General features: G+C 43.9%; 1 protein-coding gene and 1 long non-coding RNA gene across 11 annotated transcripts in view; both read right to left on the reverse strand.

Annotated features, from left to right (window-relative positions):
* LOC129624822 (translation initiation factor IF-2-like) overlaps window positions 1-24,521 on the reverse strand; it is a 353,245-nt gene that overhangs the window by 115,526 nt on the left and 213,198 nt on the right. The gene's annotated exons all lie outside the window — the stretch shown is intronic.
* Window positions 9,858-24,521, reverse strand: part of LOC129624303 (uncharacterized) — a 60,979-nt gene continuing 46,315 nt past the window's right edge. For all 10 annotated transcript variants that reach the window (XR_008700865.1, XR_008700867.1, XR_008700869.1 and 7 more), the window contains 3 exons: window positions 12,086-12,275; window positions 11,050-11,168; window positions 9,858-10,086 (listed from right to left, as the gene is read on the reverse strand). This is a non-coding gene — a long non-coding RNA (uncharacterized LOC129624303). The remainder of the gene's footprint in view (window positions 10,087-11,049; window positions 11,169-12,085; window positions 12,276-24,521) is intronic.

Raw genomic sequence — 24,521 nt, forward strand, 5'->3', positions numbered from 1 at the left:
CCTCCCTGTCCATCACCTACTCCTGGAGTTCACCCAGACTCATGTCCATCGAGTCAGTGATGCCATCCAGCCATCTCATCCTCTGTCGTCCCCTTCTCCGCCTGCCCCCAATCCCTCCCAGCATCAGAGTCTTTTCCAATGAGTCAACTCTTCCCATGAGGTGGCCAAAGTACCGGAGTTTCAGCTTTAGCATCAGTCCTTCCAAAGAAATCCCAGGGCTGATCTCCAGAATGGACTGGTTGGATCTCCTTGTAGTCCAAGCAACTCTCAAGAGTCTTCTCCAACACCACAGTTCAAAAGCATCAATTCTTCGGCACTCAGCCTTCTTCACAGTCCAACTCTCACATCAATACATGACCACAGGAAAAACCATAGCCTTGACTAGATGAACCTTTGTTGGCAAAGTAATGTCTCTGCTTTTGAATATGCTATCTAGGTTGGTCATAACTTTCCTTCCAAGGAGTAAGCGTCTTTTAATTTCATGGCTGCAGTCACCATCTGCAGTGATTTTGGAGCCCCCAAAAATAAAGTCTGACACTGTTTCCACTGTTTCCCCATCTATTTCCCATGAAGTGATGGGACCGGATGCCATGAACTTCGTTTTCTGAATGTTGAGCTTTAAGCCAACTTTTTCACTCTCCACTTTCACTTTCATCAAGAGGCTTTTTAGTTCCTCTTCACTTTCTGCCATAAGGGTTGTTTCATTTAGAGATGCTCAAATTTCAAACTTCCAGTAAGATGTGCCCCAAAGGGAACCAGAAAGTTGGGAAAGCTGGGCGTACAGCTGGGGAAAGGGGTTAGGGCTAAAGACAGTCATTTGGGAGTTTTTATGTAGGCGGCAGTGGAAGGTATGGGTGGATAAAGAGGATTTGATAAAACACAAGAGAAGAACCTTACAGAAAAGCTCTGGGAAATAACATGGCAAAGAACCTAGAGAACTTAAGAGGCCAAAGGTATTAAAAAGTTAACATTAGAAGGAGCATCAGCCATGTGAGTGTCCCACAACGCTCGTGTGGGATGGACGTTAAATGGAGATGATGAATTTTACACCTTGGGGAAATGAAGTGCAGAGACAAGTAAGACGCCACTGAGAGCAAATCCAGTGGAGGGAAAGGACCAGGACAAAACAGACTGTGGCTGCTGAAAGTGAACGAGTGTCTTTCATCCTGACTCATCACTGAGACAGTGTGCGTGGATGGAAGATGACTTCAGCAGGAAGCCTTCAGTGGCTGCCTAAGTGGGGAGTGAAGGAAGGCTTGATGGGGAGGTACGATGAGAAGGCATCAGCAAATGAGCAAAGCAGGAAGGATGCTCCTCTGCCCACTGCAACCTTTTACTTTATATTTGGGGCAAGATGTCCCTGGGAAAGTGCTTCCATGATTCCTACTGGGGACAAATGTTTACCCCGCTCCTCCATTCCTCATGTTTCTGCAGAGGTAAGAGAACATCAGCTTCCCAAGAAGGGGCAAGTCGCTGTATTCCCCGTTACTTCTCCTTGAGAAGAAGCAATTTATCTGATTTTTATGTTTGGGGAAAGTTAATGAGCATGTCGAGCTCATCACCTTCCTCCCGTAGAATCAGAGGCGGCACAGAACCTCCTATTCATTTTCAATAGCCCACCACAGCTGGGGAAGACTGAGCTGTCGAGCTCTGCCTGTAGCTGAAGGGCCAGATTATATCCAAGGGGCTGTATTAGGAAACCCACGTGGTCACAGATGTAAACCACTTTGGTTGACAAACGGAACTGAGAACCAACCAGCTCGTGTTCTCCGGTTCAGTCCTACTGATAGTAAGGCATACGGTATGTGCGTCACGTGTCTGACTCCCCTGTTTGCCTTTCAACTAGACTGGAATTCAAGGGGAGAATGTGTGTTTAATTATAACCACCTTAAAGCTAACTTTCAAGGAGACTGTTGCTGCAGCTGCTACGTCCCTTCAGTCGTGTCCGACTCTGTGCGACCCCATAGACAGCAGCCCACCAGGCTCCCCTGTCCCTGGGATTCTCCAGGCAAGAACACTGGAGTGGGGTGCCATTTCCTTCTCCAATGCATGGAAGTGAAAAGCGAAAGTGAAGTTGCTCAGTCGTGTCTGACTCTTAGCGACCCCATGGACTGCAGCCCACCAGGCTCCTCCGCCCATGGGATTTTCCAGGCAAGAGTATTGGAGTGGGTTGCCATTGCCTTCTCCGAGGAGACTGTTAGAGACACAGAAATATAAGGTCTCCAGTTCTCATCTGCCAGTTGAAGGGGTGAGGGTAGCTAATACCTAAAATCCTTTGTGTGTGCGCACGTGCTCAGTCATGTCTATTTGCGCCCCCGTGGACTGTAACTCACCAGGCTCCTCTCTCCATGGGACTTTACAGGCAAGAACACTGGAGTGGGTTGCCATTTCCTCCTCTAGGGGATCTTCCTGACTCAGGGATCAAACCCTCATCTTTTGTGCCTCCTGCATTGGCAGGTAGATTCTTTACCACTGCACCACCCGGGAAGCCCCCAAATTCCTTTCATCCATCTCTAAACATTCGTGTGTTCTTGTATACAAGCGCATAAGATATAAGTAGGGGGAATCAGGAGTCAGAGACATCCGAGGAGCAAAAGGAAGTAAAGATTTCAAGTAGAAGCAGGCGGGTAACCATATAGTCCAGCAGAAAAGCCTCCTGGGATGAAGGCAGATTGAGAGATCAGAGGGTACCTTATCAAGAGCAATCTCCAAGAGAAAAAGGGATCAAAAGAATGAAGACCACTGTACGTAAACAAAAATGTATATACACGCCTACAGACATAGAGGAAAAGACATAAGCAAACCAAAGAAACAAAGAATCAACCTGGAAAAAAAAATTCCTCCCCATTCCACTGATGAGAAATCTATGCTTATATAAGCTTGTTCCCTCACTAGATTACAAAACTTGGTGCCGCTGCATCTAAATTTTCCCAGAGGGGCGGGGAACAAAACAGCCACAAAATGCTTAAAGGAAAATGCTAAGGACTGTTTGGCTCAAAGACCAAAACAGAGCCTTTTAACTGAGCTGAGGACAGTAGAATGTTATTTTGCTCTCTTGTCCCTTGGAAGCTCTGAGACCTTTTCAGTTCCAAGATTGCATATGGCAGGGGCGTAGGTGAGGAGGGGTTCCAGGCTGTGAGCGCCATGGGGACCGTGATGATCTGGGTCAGGTCAAGGTACTCAGGGCCTGAGGACCAATGCATTTCATCCGGTTCATTAGTGAGCACCTCTGGGAACAGAGGGGAAGAAAGTTTTTTTTTTTTTCCCCAGCTGCTGTAAACAGAAATCTCAGTGAGCTCTGTCCTGAATTCTTGCACAGGAAATCTCTGCTCACCTGCCTTCTGAGACGCAGGTCTCTGGCGGGCACCCTCCAGAGGCCCAGGTGAGATGCCGTCCACGCAGAGAAATTGGTTGCTATGTGTTTCATTGTGGCAACCGCGATCCACGAGGGCAAAGCTGATCCACCCGGGCTTTCAGCTATAATCCCCCCCGGAATCTCTCCCTGCTGTTCCAGGGATAATTGTCTGGTTATCCCCGAGGCCAGTTCTTACAGCTTTCACATAAAAATCACCTCTTGCATAAGACATGAAATTTAAAATCATCCCTTCGTAGCTATCACTGAGTCACTCTGTTACCTCTGGGACAGATATAAATTATGCATTCTTTGAGTCTCTTGAAAATTTGAGAGGCACAGGGGGACAGAGAAGGATCTCACTGGCATGCATACATACATATATATATATATATATATGGCATTTCAGAAAGAAACAATAACTTGTGTGATATTAACTGCCCCAGAGGCTCCCTGCATGGTCAAGAAAATTGCATAAAGCGTGAGAAACTAACAGCAGGCTTGCATGCTAATGACGGCTGGTGACAAGGACTCGTTCAATGTCACTGCTTCCTGTCCTCACGCTGCTTGTTGTCCTTATCTCAGTGACATCTCCGCAACTGATGCAGCCCCAGGCGTGAGCGTCTTTCTGGGCGTCGGTGACCACGAGGGCACTCAGCAGGGCCTGCATTCAAACCCTCTGCGTGCCTTTGCCAGCCCTTCCCCCCACGCCACTCCTTGACACCGAGAGTCCTCCGTCTGTACCGTGGAGATGGGTAGGGATCCTCCGGAGCTAGTTTAATTTTTACCCCTTGGTGCCACCCAGGTCTGCAAACACGTGGATGTTCCTATTTCAGAGACAGCGTGACATGTTCTTAATTAGCATGAGGAAAACGCAACGGCTGTCACCGGGAGAAAAAAGGGATCTGTGTGTTCTGGTGCTCGCCTGCTACAATGACCTATTTCACACCAGCATCTGGCCGGTGTTGATGAGCTCTTCCAGATGTGTGTGGGGGGCGGGGGGGCAGCACGGCCCAGCAAGTGCGTTACCCAGACGCCCACGGAGCGCTACAGATGTTCCATGCCACAGTCCACATTCAACACGGACCTGACTCATTTTTCCCCCACTGTTATTCTAATAAAAGAACCTTCCTGAGAGAATCAAGGGTCTGATTCTCGTTTACCTCAGAGGCCTCAAATAATCTGCACACGTGCTTGCTCAGTCGCTCGGTCGTGTCCAGCTCTTTGTGACCTCATAGACTGTAGCCCGCCAGGCTCCGCTGTCCACGGGATTTCCCAGGCAAGAAAACCAGAGCTGAGTTGCCACTTCCCCCTCCAGCAGATCGTCCCAACCCAGGGACGGAACTCACGTCTCCTGCATAGGTAGGCAGGCTCTTTACCACTGCACCGCCTGGGAAGCCCGCCTGAGATAACCTGAAGACAAATGAATGAACAGCATCCTCCCAGATCAGTCTCGCCACTGAGGTTAATTCCACTGCGTGGTCTCTAAGAGCTGCTGGTGACTGTTGGAGGAGTTTCCTGACTGATGGGAAAAATGAGACAAACTTCAGTCTCCTGCTTGAAAGGCTTCCCTTGGGCAAAATGCACCGTGTAATGTTAACTTTTCAATTTAAAAATTACAGACATATGGAAACTACTGCTCCCCCCACCACAAACAGGAGAGAAAATCACTGTCCAGATGCTAAAACATGTACCACTGTCGCCGAAAACATCCACCAACTCTGTATGAAATGCCTGAAGCCCTTGACCTAATGAGGTTACTGCCAGGGATACAAACGAGGAGAAGAGAGAACGAAACTGAGAAAGAATTTTGTGTGTGAATTGCCATATTTCTCCTGTCATTTCACCAATTTTCTTCTTCAAAATTACAACATGGACTGCAGATCTTCAAGGCTAGTACTTCATATGGCAGAGCAAGTTCTATTTAAAATGTAATACATGTGTCCATCTGATAGGAGAGAACAAGGGCCCACAGGAGAGGTTTTTCAGATAGGGACGGGGTTCTGTGTGTGTGTGTTAGTCTGTAGCCCGCCAGGCTCCTCTGTCCATGGAATTCTCTAGGCAAGAATACTGCAGTGGGTTGCCATTCTCTTCTCCAGGGGATCTTCCAAACCCAGGTCTCCCTGCATTACAAGCAGAGTTTTTTCCTTTGGAGCCACCAGGGAATCCCCTGTGTGGGGTCTTAGAAAGGTATAAAGATGCCAATCAGGAAAGTGAACCACAGAAAGGCTACTCCCAGCCGCTTAGTCAAAGTGTGGTGCAGTGAGCGGATTTTGCAAAGCAAAAAGTTCTTTCAGCCTGAGCCCTTGCGGCATGTACCACTCGGGTACCTTGACCTCCACGGCACAATCCATCAATTTCTACTAATATTAATGTTGTGGGTTGAAATCAGAGCTTGGAAGACACTGATGGAAATGGTTTGATGAGTGAACCATGCATGCCACTTCCTAAGTTTCCCATCGTGGTAATTCACTGTGAGACACGGGCGGACACGTAGAATGCTGGCGCTTCCACTGCTGATCAAAATAGACGCTTCGTTTTCCACTTTAATCCCAGCCAGAGCATCTGTACCGTCTCAACACCTGTCATGCTTGAATTATCAAGAGGAACCACAGGTTTCCAAAAAACATACTTTATCATCGTAGGGGATTCCTTGCTTGAGAACCATGACACGGATATTCACACCAATTTGCTGCTGAGACGAGGCGCGGAAGATCCAGGACACTCAGGATTCTTCCACAGTGACTGACATCAGGACCGGGAACTGTCAACGGCACCACGCCTGGACCTGCCGGATGCTCTAGGAACTAAGCATCAGACTGAAATGGGATGGAGAGGGAAACGGACTAACGAAAGCCGGATGTTCTTGCGCCTTCCCTCGTGGAAGTTTCTGCAAAGTAAGGTCTGAAAACACAGACGAGACTAAGACGATATACAAGGCTGTGGAATAAAGACGACGAATAGGACCAGGAAGACTCAAAAGGAGCTCTTTTTGGCCAGTTGAGAGGCAGGCAAAGTGGGTGAGGGGGCAGTAACAACAGGGAAAACAGGATTCCTGGAGGAAAGGCACAGGGAAGAAGTTTACTGCTTTACAAGATTTGGGCTCAAGTTCACCTAGGACTTAACCAGGGCTTAAGAATCCATCGGTCAGTGCAGGGAACAGGGGCTCAATCCCTGGTCTGGGAAGATCCCAGGTGACATGGAGCAACTAAGCCCGTGCGCCACGACTCTCGAAGCCTGCGTGCCCACAGCTTATGCTCCACAACAAGAAAAGCCTCTGTGATAAGGAGCCCATGCATTGCAACTAGACAGTAAGAGTCCCCGCCGGCCATAACTAGAGAAAGCCCATGGGCAGCGACAAAGACCCAGTGCAGCCAAAAATAAAAGTAAATGAAGTTCATCTAAACCGACTCAGGTTCGACCCCTGGGTCGGGAAGATCCCCTGGAGAAGGAAATGGTCACCCACTCCAGTCTTCTTGCCTGGAGAATCCCATGGACAGAGGGGCCTGGTGGGCTACAGTCCATAGGGTCACAAAGAGTCGGACATGACTGAGCGTGCCAAAACTGATTTTTAAATTTAAGTACCTATAACTAAAGAATAGTTTTGATTTTGAAAGAAAAGGTGCAGGTGTCAGGTATGGAGTGAGTCACCTGGTCCTCCAATATTTCACTTTACTGAGAATACACATCAGTATAAAAGACCTCCTGAAAGGAGACAGGCCGGGGTATGGCCCTCTCATTTGGGCTTATAATGAGAACTAGAGGGAGCTTGACTCCCATCTGATACTTCCCATCTCCGAGGCCCCCTTGGAAGCAAGCGCTGCCTGCTGATGGGTGAGAGCTGAGAGGACAGCCTGCCAAAGTGAGGGGTTTCCCGCGACGAGCCAGGCCCGTCTCAGGAGGCCCTGACACTGCGCTCTCACAGGCCTCCACTCCATGCCTGCCTCTGACGAGTGGAAAACACATCAGCTCCTCTCTGGACAGAGGTAAGCGACACAGGAGACTTCGGGAGGCGGCCTTCAGGCCGTATCTTCCAAGCACCTAAAAGCAGTGTTGTTACAGCATTCCTAAGAAGTGGATGTGAGAGCTGGACTATAAAGAAAGCTGAGCACCAAAGAACTGATGCTTTCGAACTGTGGTGTTGGAGAAAACGAGAGTCCCTTGGACTGCAAGGAGAGCCAACCAGTCCATCCTAAAGGAGATCAGTCCTGAGTGTTCATTGGAAGGACTGCTGCTGAAGCTGAAACTCCAATACTTTGGCCACTTGGTGTGAAGAACTGACTCATCTGAAAAGACCCTGATGCTGGGAAAGACTGAAGATGCAAAGAGAAGGGGACGACAGAGGACGAGATGGCTGGATGGCATCACCCACTTGATGGACATGAGTTTGGGTGAACTCCGGGAGTTGGCGATGGACAGGGAGGCCTGGCGTGCTGCAGTCCATGGGGTCACAGAGTCGGACACGACCGAGCGACTGAAGTGAACTGAAGAAGTGCCCAGCCTTCATGCTGACCCAGCAGACCTTGGGCTTTTCTCGAGAGTCGTGTGTTACACGATGCTTTTACACTGCAGTTATCACCCAGTGACTGTCTATCCTGGTGGCTCAGAACAGCGGGACCAGGACTGTCACCAGAAGAGTAAGGCAGATTCCTCAGTCATTCAGCAAAGTGCTGGCTGACGTCCTCTTCACCCGATAAAACGTCTGCCTGGGATTTCGGGATTTTACACCAGGTTCTCCTTTGTAAAATCAATCAACACAGGTGGCATGACCTTCTCCTAGTTACAAGGGATGAACATGTGCACCATGAGTGTATCTACAGGGCTAAATCCCTGGGAAGGACATTCTAGAACTACACTGTAATATGTAAGTTCCTAAAGACTGAAAAGAAAAAAAAAAAAAAAAAAACATGAAATAATTTACATTCTGTTGTGAAGTATCAACTTCGTAGTCTAATGAGAAACTTGTGAGAGGAGATAATGAAAATAAAAATATTTTCTTCAATTAAAAAGACAACTCAGGGAGAATTGTTGAGAATGAAGAAAATGAGATCTTAAAAAGCAGGCAGAGTAGCTGCCTAAATCTGCTTCCCAGGTGACACAGATGGTAAAAGAACCCCCCCCACCCCCACCCGCCGATGCAGGAGATGCAGGTTTAATCCCTGGGTCAGGAAGATCCCCTGGAGGAGGAAATGGCAACCCACTCAGTAGTTTTGCCTGAAGATTCCCATGGACAGAGGAGCCTGGGGGGCTACAGTCCACAGGGTCGCAAAAGAGTCAGACGCGACTGAAGTGACTTAGCACAGCACACAGCTGCCTAACAAATGCATAGCCAGTCCCAGCACTTTCCCACTTAGACTGGCCCCAAATCCTTAACAGGAACTCTTGCCATGAGACACCAGAGTTTAAATGGAGAGTGAAGTGGAGTAGCTCATCTCTCCTGCTTTTAAGACCTGACCCGCCCGTCATTCACGTTTCTCCTTTCTTCAGGGAATCTTCCCACACCAAATGGGCTTAGGTTCCATGCAGGGTGATCTCACAGGCCTCTGTGCTTTTTCTTGATATAAATCACACCTGCACTTATTTTTCCACATCTCTCGACCCCCCTGGATCTGAGCTGTCCAATATCGTAGGCCCTAGTTCACGCGTGGCTACTGAGACTTGAAATGCAGTGAGTTCAAATGGAGATGACCTTTCATGTAAAATACACGTTGATCGGATTTGGAAGGCATTATGTGAATTCTGCTAGAAGGATGCAGCCTGGCTGACACCTTGATTTGAGTGCACTCCATTAAATCCTCTGATCTTTAGTTCTATTAGAGAAGACATGTGGGTTGTTTTAAACCCATTGTGGCTGCTAGAAGGTGGACCTATATGGATTACATAGTATTTCTGCTGGATGGAAAGCAAAAGTCAAGTCACTCAGTCGTGTCTGACTCTTTGTGACCTCATGTACTGTAGCCTACCTCTGTCCTTGGGATTTTCCAGGCAAGAGTACTGGAGTGGGTTGCCATTTCCTTCTCCAGGGGATCTTCCCGACCCAGGGATTGAACCCAGGTTTCCTGCACTGCAGGGAGACTCTTTACTGTCTGAGCCACCAGATGGAACTGGGGTCAATTATAAGCTCCAAGAGGTCACGGCTCCCTGCCTTGCCCCATCGCACACTCTGGCTCAAGCTAGCTAGTTCAAAAGAGCAGGAATGAAGGGAGCAATTTAAATAGAGTTCCTCTCCTTTCAGAAATCTGTAATCCACTCATTACTCTGATATACATTCTATTCTATTCTAAAATTTGCAATCCACTCATTGCTCTAAGCCAGGTACTATGAAAGGCCCCGAGGACACAGAAATAAACAAGAAGTGGTTGCCAGGGGCTAAGAGGGGGAAGAGAGATGGGGAGTGACTGCATGGTGGGTATAGGGTTTCCTTTGAGGATGATGAAACTGTTTTGGAGCTTGATGGCAGCGGCGACTACATAACTCTGGGAAGGTACTAAATGTCACTGAACTGTTCACTTTAAAATGGTTAATTTTTTATTATGTGAATTTCATTTCAATAAAAACTAATAAAACAAGAAGATGGCACTGTCCCTGGTCCCTGACTTCAGGGATCTCAGTGTAGCTCAGAGTTGTATGTACATGAACATGTGTGTGCCATAACGCACTAGAGGCCTATGCCAGAGCCGTATCCAGGTCACAGCTGCTTGCAGGGGATCCATGGCCGGGTGGAGAGAATGTGCCTGGGTAAAAAAAACAGGTGTCAGGAAAAGCCTGAAAAGGGAATGGCAGCTGTTTTTCCTAAATCTTCCTAAATTTTCCTAAATATGATTTTTTTTTTCTTTTTAAACCTTGCGAAAGTAGAAGGACTAATTCCACTAAGAAAGCGCAAACATTTATAGCAACCCTAAGTGACTTCTCAAACTCTTGGCTTTCTCTATCAGTCTCTGTCTGCTTGTATGTCTCTAGCCTGATTCACAGTCCTTATACGGGAAAGCCGGAGTCCTTAAAGTCACAGCTATGATAATTACTCACAAACACAGAACCTTTGGGGTAAGAGTTGTTTAAAATGGGAAACTAGAGAAAGGGAAATGGGAACCACAGACTTGATCGATTCTATGGGTGATGCAATAAAATGGGCATGCAATGTATAATCAGAGACAAAGAAGGGGAAAAAACAAAAACAAAATAAAACCAGTTTTGCTCTGAATTTTTTTGACTACACAGGATAGTCATTTGAAGCCATCTGGCTGCTGATACAAACAAGATGTAGAGACCTAAACACAACTTGGGAGGAACACCAGGAGGTCATCAGACTCACAGGACAGACACGGCAGCTAAGAACATTTGGCTGCTCTTCCAGTGGGAAAGACTTAACCACCACCTGGAAATATTAATAAAAACGATCTCAACTAAGAGCTGACTCAAGCTCAACTTTAGTGTAAACAAAGAGGAAAAGGTAAGTTTGGGAAAATATATTTTGATTGAACAGGATTCTATAGTGTTTCCAAAAGTTTTGACACGTATGAAAACTTTTATTTCTAATTCTCAATAATGATGAATGAAAACACAAATATTAATTCTCAATCCAAATGCTACTTCTTCTGAAAGGACTTCCTATCAAAAGAAAAATCACTCACTAATTATAAAAAGTCACCTTGCTTTATTTTTATCAGATCACTATCTGATACCTTCCTGTTCACTACCTGTTTCCTTCTGCTTTCCTCCTTCTAGAAGGTCAGCTTGATCTGAGCACAAATGGTATTTCTCGTTCACTGTTTCATCTGCAGCATCTGAGAGTGCCAAGTCTTAGAAGATAATTTTGCTGAATGAATAAACAAGAAATTCAAATTTATTATTACCTGACTTAATTCCACATCCCATCTCCTCCCCCCAATGATTTATAAAACTTTATAACTGAAAGACATTAATTTTATATCTAGTCTAGAGGTCATACTCGACTTATTGAGTATAAGTAGGGATGTGAGTTTGACCATAAGGAAACCTGAGGGCCAAAGAATTGATGCTTTCAAACTGCGGTACTGGAGAAGACTCTTGGGGGTCCCTTGGACAGCAAGGAGATCCAACCAGTCAATCCTAAAGGAAATCAACCCTGAATATTCATTGGAAGGACTGATGCTGAGGCTGAAGCTCCAATACTTTGGCCCCTTGATGTGAACAACTGACTCACTGGAAAAGACCCTGATGCTGGGAAAGATTGAAGCCAGGAGAAGAAGGAAATGACAGAGGATGAGATGGTTGGATGGCATCATCGACTCGATGGACATGAGTTTAAGCAAGCTCTAGGAGATGGTGAAGGCCAGGGAAGCCTGGAGTGCTACAGGACATGGGGTCTCAAAGAGCTGGACACAACTGAGCAACTGAACAACAAAAATATAGGATCATTTAAGAGCATAACACCAGAAACCCTACTGCCTAGATAGGAATTCTCCTTCCTTATTTTTTTTCTTCTAGGATATGACCTTGGGTAAGCTACTTAACCTTTCTCTGACTTGGGTTTCCTCATCAGTAAAAATCAAGTTATATCACATGGTTGAAGACTAAGCGTCTAAAATAGTGTCTGGAACCTACTAAGCACTAATAGAAACTCCATAATGGATGGAGACTTCCCTGGTGGCTCAGATGGTAAAGAGTCTGCCTGCAGTGCAGGAGACTTGGGATCATTATCTGGGTGGGGAAAATACCCTGGAAAAGGAAATGGCAACCCACTCTAGTTCTTACCTAAGAATCCTATGGATGGAGGAACCTGGTAGGTTACAGTCCATGGGGTTGCAAAGAGTCGGACATGACTGAGCGACTTCACTTTCTTTCACTTCCCGTAATGGGTGGAAGTCACAGAAGAAAGATTGGTGGCTTAACAAAATGTGGAATTTTCTGTCCTTAGATGGTTTCAGGAATGAGTTTTCTATACCTAGAGGTATTCAAACAGAGACTTAATGACCCACTCGTTGGACATACTGGAAGAAAGATTTATACAGCAGAAAGCCATTGACATTAGGTAACTCTTAACATCCCCCTTCCTGTTCCTGAAACCTTTAGCTCTTATGGTAATGACTAACACAGTGAACTGAAGCTAAGAAGGAGACAGCACAGCTCCCAAGTGCAAAAGCAAAGAGCATTTTAGGCTCCAGATTTTCGTAAGAGAGTTGATGTCTTTTCGTATGTGAGGAGCTTCCTGCTGACGTCTGACCACCAGTGTTGGTCTTTCCTGACCTCCTCACAAGGACTGAGGGGTAGATGAACGTAGGGACTGGGGTACATGTGTTCTTGGAGATACTAAAAGTTAGACTTGCTTAGAAGGCTTACAATAAAGAAAACTAAAAGGAATGTGGAGGGAAGAAATTATAAAGATGCTGAGATCTGCAAATGAGCCAAAAAAAAAAAAAAAAAAAACCCCAGACAAAAACACTATAGTTCTTAATGGAAAAGGAAGAATTTAAATATATTCACATTTAAAGAAATCCATATCTTACTACAGAGAGAGGGATAGGAAACTGGGAACAAGCCAGCCTCTCCCCAAGAGGCCCGAGGTAGCGAAGAGCAGGCTCGGGGAATTCTGAGGCCAAAAAGACAACCATCGGAGGGACAGGCTGGGCAGGAAGGGCGATGTGCGTGGGGAGTTCATCAAGACGCAAGCAGCTCATAGCGTCTTCTTAAAAGAGGGTGAGACCTGAAATCTAGGTTCAGCATGAACGAACGTTATCAGTGGGTTCTAAATGGTGGTAAGGAGAGACATAACCTGGGACACTCGAGTCCGTGAGAAACACAAAATCCGACGTCACCTGAAACACCAGGAAAGACCATTAAATGGCATTCTGAGTTCGTTTTCATATTAGGTGAGTTTTTGGGTTTTTTTTTTTTTTTTCCATCTTGCACATGTGGTCTCATTTTACTTTATTTTTTGCTTATTGTCACTGAAGCACCATTTATTGAATGGTCCAGTTTAACGGCACTGATCTGACATACCTTTTTTTTTTTTTTTTTTTAACTAAGAGAAGGATTTTTTAAAATTGAGTTTACAATATTGGTTTGATTTCTGTCATACATCAACATGAATTAACAATAGGTATACACATGTCCCCCCATGTTGAACCTCCCTCTGACCTCCCCGCCTTTCCCACCCCTCTAGGTTATGAGAGTCTCAGGTGAGTTCTGAGTCATACAGCAGATCCCCACTGGCTGTCTGTTTTCGTATGTTAGTGTCTGTGCGTCCATGCTGCTCTCCCCACTCACCTCACCCCCTCCCTCCTCTCCCCCTGTATTAGGTCAAGTTTTATGATACTACATTCACTGCAAATTAACGACCTGAGCATGCTGAGTCAGCCCACCTTCAGTCTTCTGTTTCTGTAAACAATAATGGACCTTTTAGTACCAATAAGTAATGGTATGAGCATTCGCAGACATATCATAACTTAATTCTCACCAGTGGTCGATTTGGAGCAGCTTCCCTGTGAGGTATTTTCAAGGGCTGACCAGAATAGCTCTGCACTAAGAACAGTCTGTATGCTCAGGTGAATACCTAAAAATACCCACTTATTCTCCTTTCTATAGCAGTCAAAGTCATTTTCAACCACCCTACAAAAGACTTTGATGTCAGTGTGTGTTAGCTTCAGCTAAGCTGTTTCAAATCCTATCCACACATTTGGGAAGATTCTTTCAAATTGGTAAGCTAACCAAAAGTTACTTTGAAATTGCTATGCCCCTTCCACACTGTTTGCATACAAATTTTTTAATTTAATTGGAGGCTAACTACTTTACAATATTGTATTGGTTTTGCCATACATCAACATGAATCTGCCACAGGTGTACACGTGCTCCCCATCCTGAACCCCCCCCCCCACCCCGTACCATCCCTCTTGGTCATCCCAGTGCACTAGTCCCAAGCATCCTGTATACTGCATTGAGACTGGACTGGCGATTCGTTTCTTATATGATATTATACATGTTTCAATACCATTCTCCCATTCATCCCACCCTCTCCCTCTCCCACAGAGTCCAAAAGACTGTTCTATACATCTGTGTCTCTTTTGCTGTCTCACATACAGGGTTATCGTTACCATCTTTCTAAATTCCATATATATTCATTAGTATACTGTATTGGTGTTTTTCTTTCTGGCTTACTTCACTCTGTTTAATAGGCTCCAGTTTCATCCACCTCATTAAAACTGATTCAAATGTATTCTTTTTAATGGCTGAGTAACACTCCATTGTGTATATGTACCACAGCTTTCTTATCCATTCATCTGCTGATGGACATCTAGGTTGCTTCCATGTCCTGGCTATTATAACCAGTGCTGCGATGAACACTGGGGTACACGTGTCTCTTTCGATCTGGTTTCCTCGGTGTATATGCCCAGCAGTGGGATTTCTGGGTCATAAGGCAGTACTATTTCCAGTTTTTTAAGGAATCTCCACACTGTTCTCCATAGTGGCTATACTAGTTTGCATTCCCATCAACAGTGTAAGAGGGTTCCCTTTGCTCCACACCCTCTCCAGCATTTATTGCTTGTAGACTTTTGGATCGCAGCCATTCTGACTGGTGTGAAATGGTACCTCATTGTGGCTTTGATTTGCATTTTCCTGAGAATGAGTGATGTTGAGCATCTTTTCATGTGTTTGTTAGCCATTTGTATGTCTTCTTCGGAGAAATGTCTATTTAGTTCTTCCCATTTTTTGATTGGGTCGTGTATTTTTCTGGAATTGAGCTGTAGGAGTTGCTTGTATATTTTTGAGATTAGTTGTTTGTCAGTTGTTTCATTTGCTATTATTTTCTCCCATTCTGAAGGCTGTCTTTTCACCTTGCTTATAGTTTCCTTTGATGTGCAGAAGCTTTTAAGTTTAATTAGGTCCCATTTGTTTACTTTTGCTTTTATTTCCAATATTCTGGGAGGTGGATCATAGAGGATCCTGCTGTGATTTATATCAGGGAGTGTTTTGCCTATGTTCTCCTCTAAGAGTTTTATAGTTTCTGGTCTTACATTTAGATCTTTAATCCATTTTGAGTTTATTTTTGTGTATGGTGTTAGAAAGTGTTCTAGTTTCATTCTTTTACAAGTGGTTGACCAGTTTTCCCAGCACCACTTGTTGAAGAGATTGTCTTTTCTCCATTGTATATTCTTGCCTCCTTTGTCAAAGATAAGGTGTCCATATATGTGTGGATTTATCTCTGGGCTTTCTATTTTGTTCCACTGATCTATATTTCTGTCTTTGTGCCAGTACCATACTGTCCTGCTGACTGTGGCTCTGTAGTAGAGCCTGAAGTCAGGCAGGTTGATTCCTCCAGTTCCATTCTTTCTCAAGATTGCTTTGGCTATTTGAGGTTTTTTGTATTTTCATACAAATTGTGAAATTATTTGTTCTAGCTCTGTGAAACATACCGTTGGTAGCTTGATAGAGATTGCATTGAATCTATAGATTGCTTTGGGTAGTATACTCATTTTCACTATATTGATTCTTCCAATCCATGAACACGGTATATTTCTCCATCTATTTGTGTCCTCTTTGATTTCTTTCACCAGTGTTTTATAGTTTTCTATATATAGGTCTTTAGTTTCTTTAGGTACATATATTCCTAAGTATTTTATTCTTTTTGTTGCAATGGTGAATCGAATTGTTTCCTTAATTTCTCTATTTTCTCATTATTAGTGTATAGGAATGCAAGGGATTTTTGTGTGTTGATTTTATATCCTGCAACCTTACTATATTCATTGATTAGCTCTAGTAATTTTCTGGTGGAGTCTTTAGGGTTTTCTATGTAGAGGATCATGTCATCTGCAAACAGTGCGAGTTTTACTTCTTCTTTTCCAATCTGGATTCCTTTTATTTCTTTTTCTGCTCTGATTGCTGTGGCCAAAACTTCCAAAACTATGTTGAATAGTAGTGGTGAGAGTGGGCACCCTTGTCTTGTTCCTGACTTTAGGGAAATGCTTTCAATTTTTCACCATTGAGGATAATATTTGCTGTGGGTTTGTCATATATAGCTTTTATTATGTTGAGGTATGTTCCTTCTATTCCTGCTTTCTGGAGAGTTTTTATCATAAATGGATGTTGAATTTTGTCAAAGGCTTTCTCTGCATCTATTGAGATAATCATATAGTTTTTATTTTTCAATTTGTTAATGTGGTATATTACATTGATTGATTTGCAGATATTGAAGAATCCTTGCATCCCTGGGATAAAGCCCACTTGGTCATGGTGTATGATCTTTTTAATGTGTTGTTGGATTCTGATTGCTAGACTTTTGTTAAGGATTTTTGCATCTATGTTCATCAGTGATCAGATCAGATCAGATCAATCGCTCAGTCATGTCCAACTCTTTGCGACCCCATGAATCACAGCACGCCAGGCCTCCCTGTCCATCACCAACTCCCGGAGTTCACTCAGACTCACGTCCATCGAGTCAGTGATGTCATCCAGCCATCTCATCCTCTGTCGCCCCCTTCTCCTCCTGCCCCCAGTCCCTCCCAGCATCATAGTCTTTTCCAGTGAGTCAACTCTTCGCATGAGGTGGCCAAAGTGCTGGAGTTTCAGCTTTAGCATCATTCCTTCCAAAGAAATCCCAGGGCTGATCTCCTTCAGAATGGACTGGTTGGATCTCCTTGCAGTCCAAGCGACTCTCAAGAGTCTTCTCCAACACCACAGTTCAAAAGCATCAATTCTTCAGCGCTCAGCCTTCTTCACAGTCCAACTCTCACATCCGTACATGACCACAGGAAAAACCATAGCCTTGACTAGACGAACCTTTGTTGGCAAAGTAACGTCTCTGCTTTTGAATATGCTATCTAGGTTGGTCATAACTTTCCTTCCAAGGAGTAAGCGTCTTTTAATTTCATGGCTGCAGTCACCATCTGCAGTGATTTTGGAGCCCAGAAAAATAAAGTCTGACACTGTTTCCACTGTTTCCCCATCTATTTCCCATGAAGGGACTGGATGCCATGATCTTCATTTTCTGAATGTTTCTTTTTTTGTGGCATCTTTGTCAGGTTTTGGTTTTAGGGTGATGGTGGCCTCATAGAATGAGTTTGGAAGTTTACCTTCCTCTGCAATTTTCTGGAAGAGTTTGAGTAGGATAGGTGTTAGCTCTTTGAATTTTTGGTAGAATTCAGCTGTGAAGCCGTCTGGACCTGGGCTTTTGTTTGCTGGAAGATTTCTGATTACAGTTTCAATTTCCATGCTTGTGATTGTTAGTAAGTTCATCTTGCATTCTAAGAACTTCAGGATTTATTTTTATAGATAAGGTTCCACCTTCTTTCAATGGAAATCTGATTTTTTTGTGTGCTATATGTACAGAGAAGGCAATGGCACCCCACTCCAGTACTCTTGCCTGGAAAATCCCATGGACGGAGGAGCCTAGTAGTCTCCAGCCCATGGGGTCACTAAGAGTCGGGCATGACTCAACAACTTCACTTTCACTTTCCACTTCTAGGCATTGGAGAAGGAAATGGCAACCCACTCCAGTATTCTTGCCTGGAGAATCCCAGGGACAGAGGAGCCTAGTGGGATGCCGTCTATGGGGTCGCACAGAGTCAGACACGACTGAAAAGACTTAGCAGCAGCAGCATATGTACAGAAATAGGCTTGAGTCTTTAGAAATTTATTTTAGAACTAAAAGTTTTCAAATTTCATGTATGAATATTGTGTAGTATGCCATATTTACATTCAAGAACTCATCAATTTTATACAGCTTGCCCTTGGGGAGATTAAATTGCAGCAGATGGTAATAAAAGTTAGGACTCTGTTGAAATATGATACATTGACTTATTTTAAGGCTATTGGAAAAGTTAGATTATTTGGGAGACCTTTCTGGTAGTCTCTTGCACCCTAACAAGAGCAAAATATTGGAAGGAGAAGGGTCTGACTCAAGCAATTTTAGCTATCTCCGATTTCAACTGGCTCCTTCTGCCATCACTATTTAATTGATTTCATCAGATCCTCAAGAGAGGGAAAGAAAAAAATTTCTTCACATATAATTATAAATAATTTCTTTAAAAATCTTAAATTTTCTCGTAAGACATAAAACTATCATATAAACGAGCAGGGGAAAAAAAGTTTAAAAACAGTTTCCAACCACAAGTGATTCAAAGTTACAAACAGTAACTATCTAGAGGGTATTTTTCATTGTCAAAATAAACCAGTGAAGCTTACTGGCCTAAACTGCATGGAAGCCAGGGAAGGTAAACATCCTGCAACACACAGGAGAGAGGTTCACAAACAAGAACTGTCTCCACCTAAAGTCAACAAGGTAAGAAGCATAGAAACAAGTTAGGAGCAGAAAACTACTTTTCTCTTTCCATTCATGATAAAACAAGTATACAGAAAACGGTAATTATTTATAATATCTGAAAGCCATAATTTAAATAGCAGATCTAATTAGTATAGATCATATCCACATTCTGAAAACAGAGAAAATAATCTTTTCCAGCATCCGTCAAATGGGCATAAAATTTGACAATGTATTACACCAAAAATAAAACATCAATACATTTCACTAAATAGAATAGTATAGAAAATATTCTTTTCTCATGATGTAATAAATCTGTCAATTACTAACAAAATTAGAAAAAGGTAAACTGTATCATCTGAAAATTTTAAACCTCTCATAATTTGGGGGTCCAAAAAGTAATATCTAGAAAACAACTGTATGGAAAAAAACTCCATGGCATAGTTAAAGCAGTGCCCAAAGAAAAATTCCTAAACAGCTTATTTAATAAACAGAAAGGAATAAAAAATAAGCACTCAAGTTAGGGTGTTAAAGGAAATAAAAACTATAGGAGACAGAAAAGGGAATGTAGATAAGTGTAAGTTAATTAGAAGAAAAAAAAAAGAGTAGAGGATTGATAAATAAATCTAAAGGCTTAAACTGTTAGCTAACCAAGTCAAGGGGAATGACCAAGTCAAGGGGAATAAGGAGGCTGACACAATCAAAATAAGAAACAGTAAGAGGTATACTACATTGATATAGAAGATTAAAAAAAACAAACAGATTTCTTGCTGAACTCTATACAAATAAATTTCAAAACCTGGATTAAAGAGGTAATTTTATAGAACATATGGTATGCCAAACTGGCTCTAGGAAAAAAAGATTTAGACCAATTATCATGCAAATAAAGGATATAAATGGTTATTCCCCAAACTGGACACACACACACAAGGCCTAGATGATTTCACAGTATAATTTGCCAGAACTTTAAAATAATACATAATTCGAATATCATTTAGACTCTTCTAGAGCACAAGGGAAAAAAGACAAAGGTGATTTCCAAGTTCTTTTTACAAAGCAATAGTAACATTGATACCAAAATCTGGCAGCCTACACCAAAGAGAAAATTATAGTGCAAACTCACTTAGGGATAGCTGTGTGGAAATTTGAAACCAAACACTGACAAACAGAACCCAGTAGCGAATAAAACAATATGCATGGCCAGATGGAATTCATTTCAGGAATGTAAAGAATTAAAAAAACTTAGGAATAAATCTGTCAACATCAAATTCCTCAAAGCCTTTGACTGTGTGGATAACAACAAACTGTGGAAAATTCTCCAAGAGATGGGAATACCAGACCCCCTGACCTGACTCCTGAGAAATGTGTATGCAGCTCAAGAACCAACAGTTAGAACCAGACATGGAACAACAGACTGGTTCCAAATTGGGAAAGGAGTACGTCAAGGCTGTATATTGTCACCCTGCTTATTTAACTTATATGCAGAGTACATCAGGCAAAATGCCAGGCTGGATGAAGCACAAACTGGAATCAAGATTGCCGGGAGAAATATCAAAAACCTCAGATATGTAGATGACACCACCCTTATGGCAGAAAGCAAAGAAAACCTAAGAGCTTCTTGATCAAAGTGAAAGGAAAGTGAAAAAGTTGGCTTAAAACTCAACATTCAGAAAACTAAGATCATGGCATCCAGTCCCATCATTTCATGGCAAATAGATGGAGAAACAATGGAAACAGTGACTGACTTTATTTTCTTGGGCTCCAAAATCACTGCAGATGGTGACTGCAGTCATGACATTAAAAGATATTTGCTCCTTGGAAGAAAAGCTATGACCAACCTAGACAGCATATTAAAAGGCAGAGACATTGCTTTGTCGACAAAGGTCCATCTAGTCAAAGCTATGGTTTTTCCAGTGGTCATGTATGGATTCGAGAGTTGGACTATAAAGAAACTAAGTGCCAAAGAACTGATGCTCTGAAATTGTGGTGTTGGAGAAGACTCTTGAGAGTCCCTTGGACTGCAAGGAGATCCAATCACTCAATCCTAAAGGAAATTAGTCCTGAATATTCATTGGAAGGACGGATGCTGAAGCTGAAGCTCCAATACTTTGGCCACATGGTGCGAAGAACTGACTCCTTGGGAAAGACCCTAATGCTGGGAAAGATTGATGGCAGGAGAAGAAGGGGACAACAGAGGATGAGATGGTTGGATGGCATCACCGACTCGATGGACGTGAGTTTGAGCAAGCTCTGGGAGCCAGTGATGGACAGGGAAGCCTGGCTTCCCATCCTGCAGTGGGGTCGCAAAGAGTCGGGTATGACTGAGCAACTAAACTGAGGGCACTCAGTTCATGAATGATGATTTCCCTCTCCATGTTAATCCTGTCACTCCAGTGACAGTCATCCTAAGTCATTCAGCCTTCCATGTACTTAATGTTATTTCCTATCTCTTGACCTCTCCTAATTTTGTATCTCTGTTTGAAATGTCATGGGTTCCAACTTCTTCCCGTTTCTAAATATTCTATTCACTCATCAAAACCGCAATTTAAGGGACTTCCCTGGTGGTGCAGTGGCTAAGACTCTGCACTCCCAATGCAGGGGGCTGGTGCAGCCAAATAAAATAAATTTCAAAAAACTCGCATCTAAATGTTAACATATTAGAAAAGCTTCCTTGATTCTCCCCACAATCAGAAACCTCTCTTCTTATGCTAACTACTGAAAAGCTCCATTTCTCTCTCTGTCCCTTCCTTCTTCTGTCCTTCTCTCACGGCACATGTATTTAACCCTGTATAGTAGGTATTAGTACCTGTAAGACATGACTTCTCCTATCAGACTGGAAACTTTTTGAGGGTAAGGGCCCTGTCTTGAGCTCTCCAGGTGGCGCAGTGGTAAAGAATCCACCTACCAATGCAGGAGACACAAGAGATGCAGATTCAATCCCTGTGTGGGGAAGATCTCCTGAAAGAGGAAATGGCAACAGGTTCCAGTATTGTTGCCTGGAAAATTCCATGGACGGAGGAGCCTGGTGGGCTACAGTCCATGGGGTTGCAAAGAGTCAGACACGACTGAGCGACAGAAACAGACACTCCACACCATGTCTACAGGATATACCATGTCTTAGATGCCGCTGTCTGCCAATCTTCCCAAGTACCAATCCTTCCATACTTGCATGCTTTGGAGCACAGACACACAGAAATCAAGACCTTAAAGGCAAAAAGCGAGCTGCAGACTTGTGAGCAATGCTGTCCTTAAAATGTTACTGCATGTGCACAGAAGGAAAAGTTAGCATCTTGCAGTAGCCATGCAAGCCCCACTCTCACCCCACACCCGCAATCAGGGCAGCATGAAACGGGCTGAAGCTCCTGACTGGGCAACCCTAATCACAATACCTTCCACCAGCCAGTAAGCTGACAGCAACAACTAACTGCAGAAGCCGAAAGACAGCTAGAAGCATCGACTGAAGGCACAGGAGGGGGAGTGGGGGAATGAGTGAAGAAGTCAGGATGGAACAGTTGGTTTCATTAGCATGTCAATATGGAAGCAGGTACTTCTCACGCCCACCTTAGCACACCTGCTAGGCACAGTCATCCTCTTCACATTTTCACGCAGCTCCAGATATTAACCTGTGCTCTCAAATTTCACTGGAAATGTGTAAGCTTGTGAGACAGTCATAATGTCGAGTTTCAAAATGTGTGCGCAATTTGTTATGCATGGTGGGGTCAGCAGTCCTACCAGAATGACACTGGGAGCTTTGCCGAGAGCAGAATATTAAACAGAGTGGAGATGACGTGGTATATGAGACATCGACACTGGGTCAGGAAAGGACCAGAAGGCCACATTCCGACAACTGCTGATACACTTTCTGAGAACTGGACTTTCAACCTAAACCTACTATGTTGTTTCCAGGTGCTATTTCAAAAGCAATGAAAACGTTCTGGCTCATTCTGGATATAGGAGTTACAGTTTAAGACCGAATCAAATGCAGAAGTTGACATACATAGCACTTTCCTGGTAGGGAACTGTAGCGATGACTTCTTTTTTTTGGCCTGCCCCTCCTGTTGATCATCCCTTTCATAGAATGTGCCCTTCTGAGATATTTGAGATGCCCTCTCTTGGTATTCTCCTACTTCTCTCAGGCTCCCTCATCTTTTCCCACCTGCCCTTATATTTCAGGGGTCCCCAGCCTCTGTACTCAGTCCTCATCTCATGTCACACCACACGTTCTGCCATTTCCAAGCTCACTACTGTTCACGGTCTCAACCCCAAACTAAAATTGAAGCCTTATGTCACGAACAAGGAGAAGGCAATGGCAACCCACTCTGGTATTCTCGCCTGGGAAATCCCATGGACAGAGGGGCCTAGTGGGCCATGGTCCATGGGGTCGCAAAGAGTTAGACATGACTTAGTGATTAAATTGGAGAAGGAAATGGCAACCCACTCCAGTATTCTTGCCTGGATAATCCCAGGGACGAAGGAGCCTGGTGGGCTGCCGTCTATGGGGTTGCACAGAGTCGGACACGACTGAAGCGACTTAGCAGCAGCAGCAATAGTCATGAACAACGTCTCTATCTCACACAGCAAATTCCCGCTGGCTATCTACTTTACACATGGCAATGTATATATCTCTATGCCAGACTCTCAATTCCCACCTTCTCCTTCCCCCGCCGTGTTCACAAGTCTGTTCTGTCTGCGACTCCACTGCGCCCCTGTAAATAGGTTCATCAGTACCATATTTCTAGATTCCATATGCATGCGTTAATATACAGTATTTGGCTTTCTTTTTCTGGTTTACTTCATATCCTCCAATAAAAAAAAATTTTTTTACATGTCTTTCTCAGATAAGAATCATGTACCTAACGGTCCCCAAATTGTTGCCAGCTGCTCATACATAAATTGAACTCACCTTGTCCAACCCAACCAAGAGAGTCTAAATGATGGTCCCCCAAAGATGTCCATGTCCTTATCCCCAGAATCTCTGAATATGTTACTTCACATGGCAAAAGGGATTTCATAGAGGTGATTTGGTTATGCACATCGTGGTTATCTGGCTGGGCTCAATATAGTCACAAAAGTGCCAAGGAGAATGAGGCAGGAGAATCAGCATTACAGTAATTGAATGTGGGAATGACCTGACTGCCCAGGTGGTTAAGATTCTGCACTTCCAACACAAGGGCCGTGGGCTCAATCCCTGGTCAGGGAACTAAGACCCCACGTGACACATGGCATGACAAAAGCCAAAAATGTAAAATGGCAGCCGTGAAACAAAGAATGGAAACAGCTTCTAGAAGCTGGAAGAAGCACGGAAGGGTGCTTCTCTCGAATGCCTGAAGAGAGTCCAGTCATGCTGACATCTTGATGTTAGCCCAGTGAAACCCATTCAGACTTCTGACCTCCAGAATTATAACAAGTTTACCCTGCTGCAAACCACTAATTTTGTGGTAATTTATTACAGCAGCCATTGAAATTCTGAGTCCATGGCACCACCCTGAAACATCCTCAGATTCATTAACCGCTCTAGATTATCACTCTCCCACATGCCTTGCCAGGAACTACTGACTCTGCCTCATCAATTCGTCACGTTCCCTTCCAACATCTGTTCTTATCTCCATGGCTACTCTCAAAGACAGATCTACATCCCAGAATGCTTACTGGTCTCCCTGAACCTGCTTAGGACACTCCCTCCCCCAACCCCAACCTGGGCAAGGTCAGTCTTCAAACTTTCCCCAGGGGATCTCCACAAGGCACAAATCTGATCAAGTCGCAAACCAAATGCCTCACTACTGACAACAGACTGATATGTTTCTTTTACCTGAAATAGCGTTTTCATAGATTGACACCCACCCAATTTTAATCTGTGTCCTCTGTCTATAAATTCGGTGCCCCACACAGCATTCCCATTGTATTTGGTACTTCCGCTCTATTCTGTCTCTTCACTAC

Source organism: Bubalus kerabau, chromosome 12 (genome assembly GCF_029407905.1).
Source record: "Bubalus kerabau isolate K-KA32 ecotype Philippines breed swamp buffalo chromosome 12, PCC_UOA_SB_1v2, whole genome shotgun sequence".
Lineage (NCBI taxonomy): Eukaryota > Metazoa > Chordata > Mammalia > Artiodactyla > Bovidae > Bubalus > Bubalus kerabau.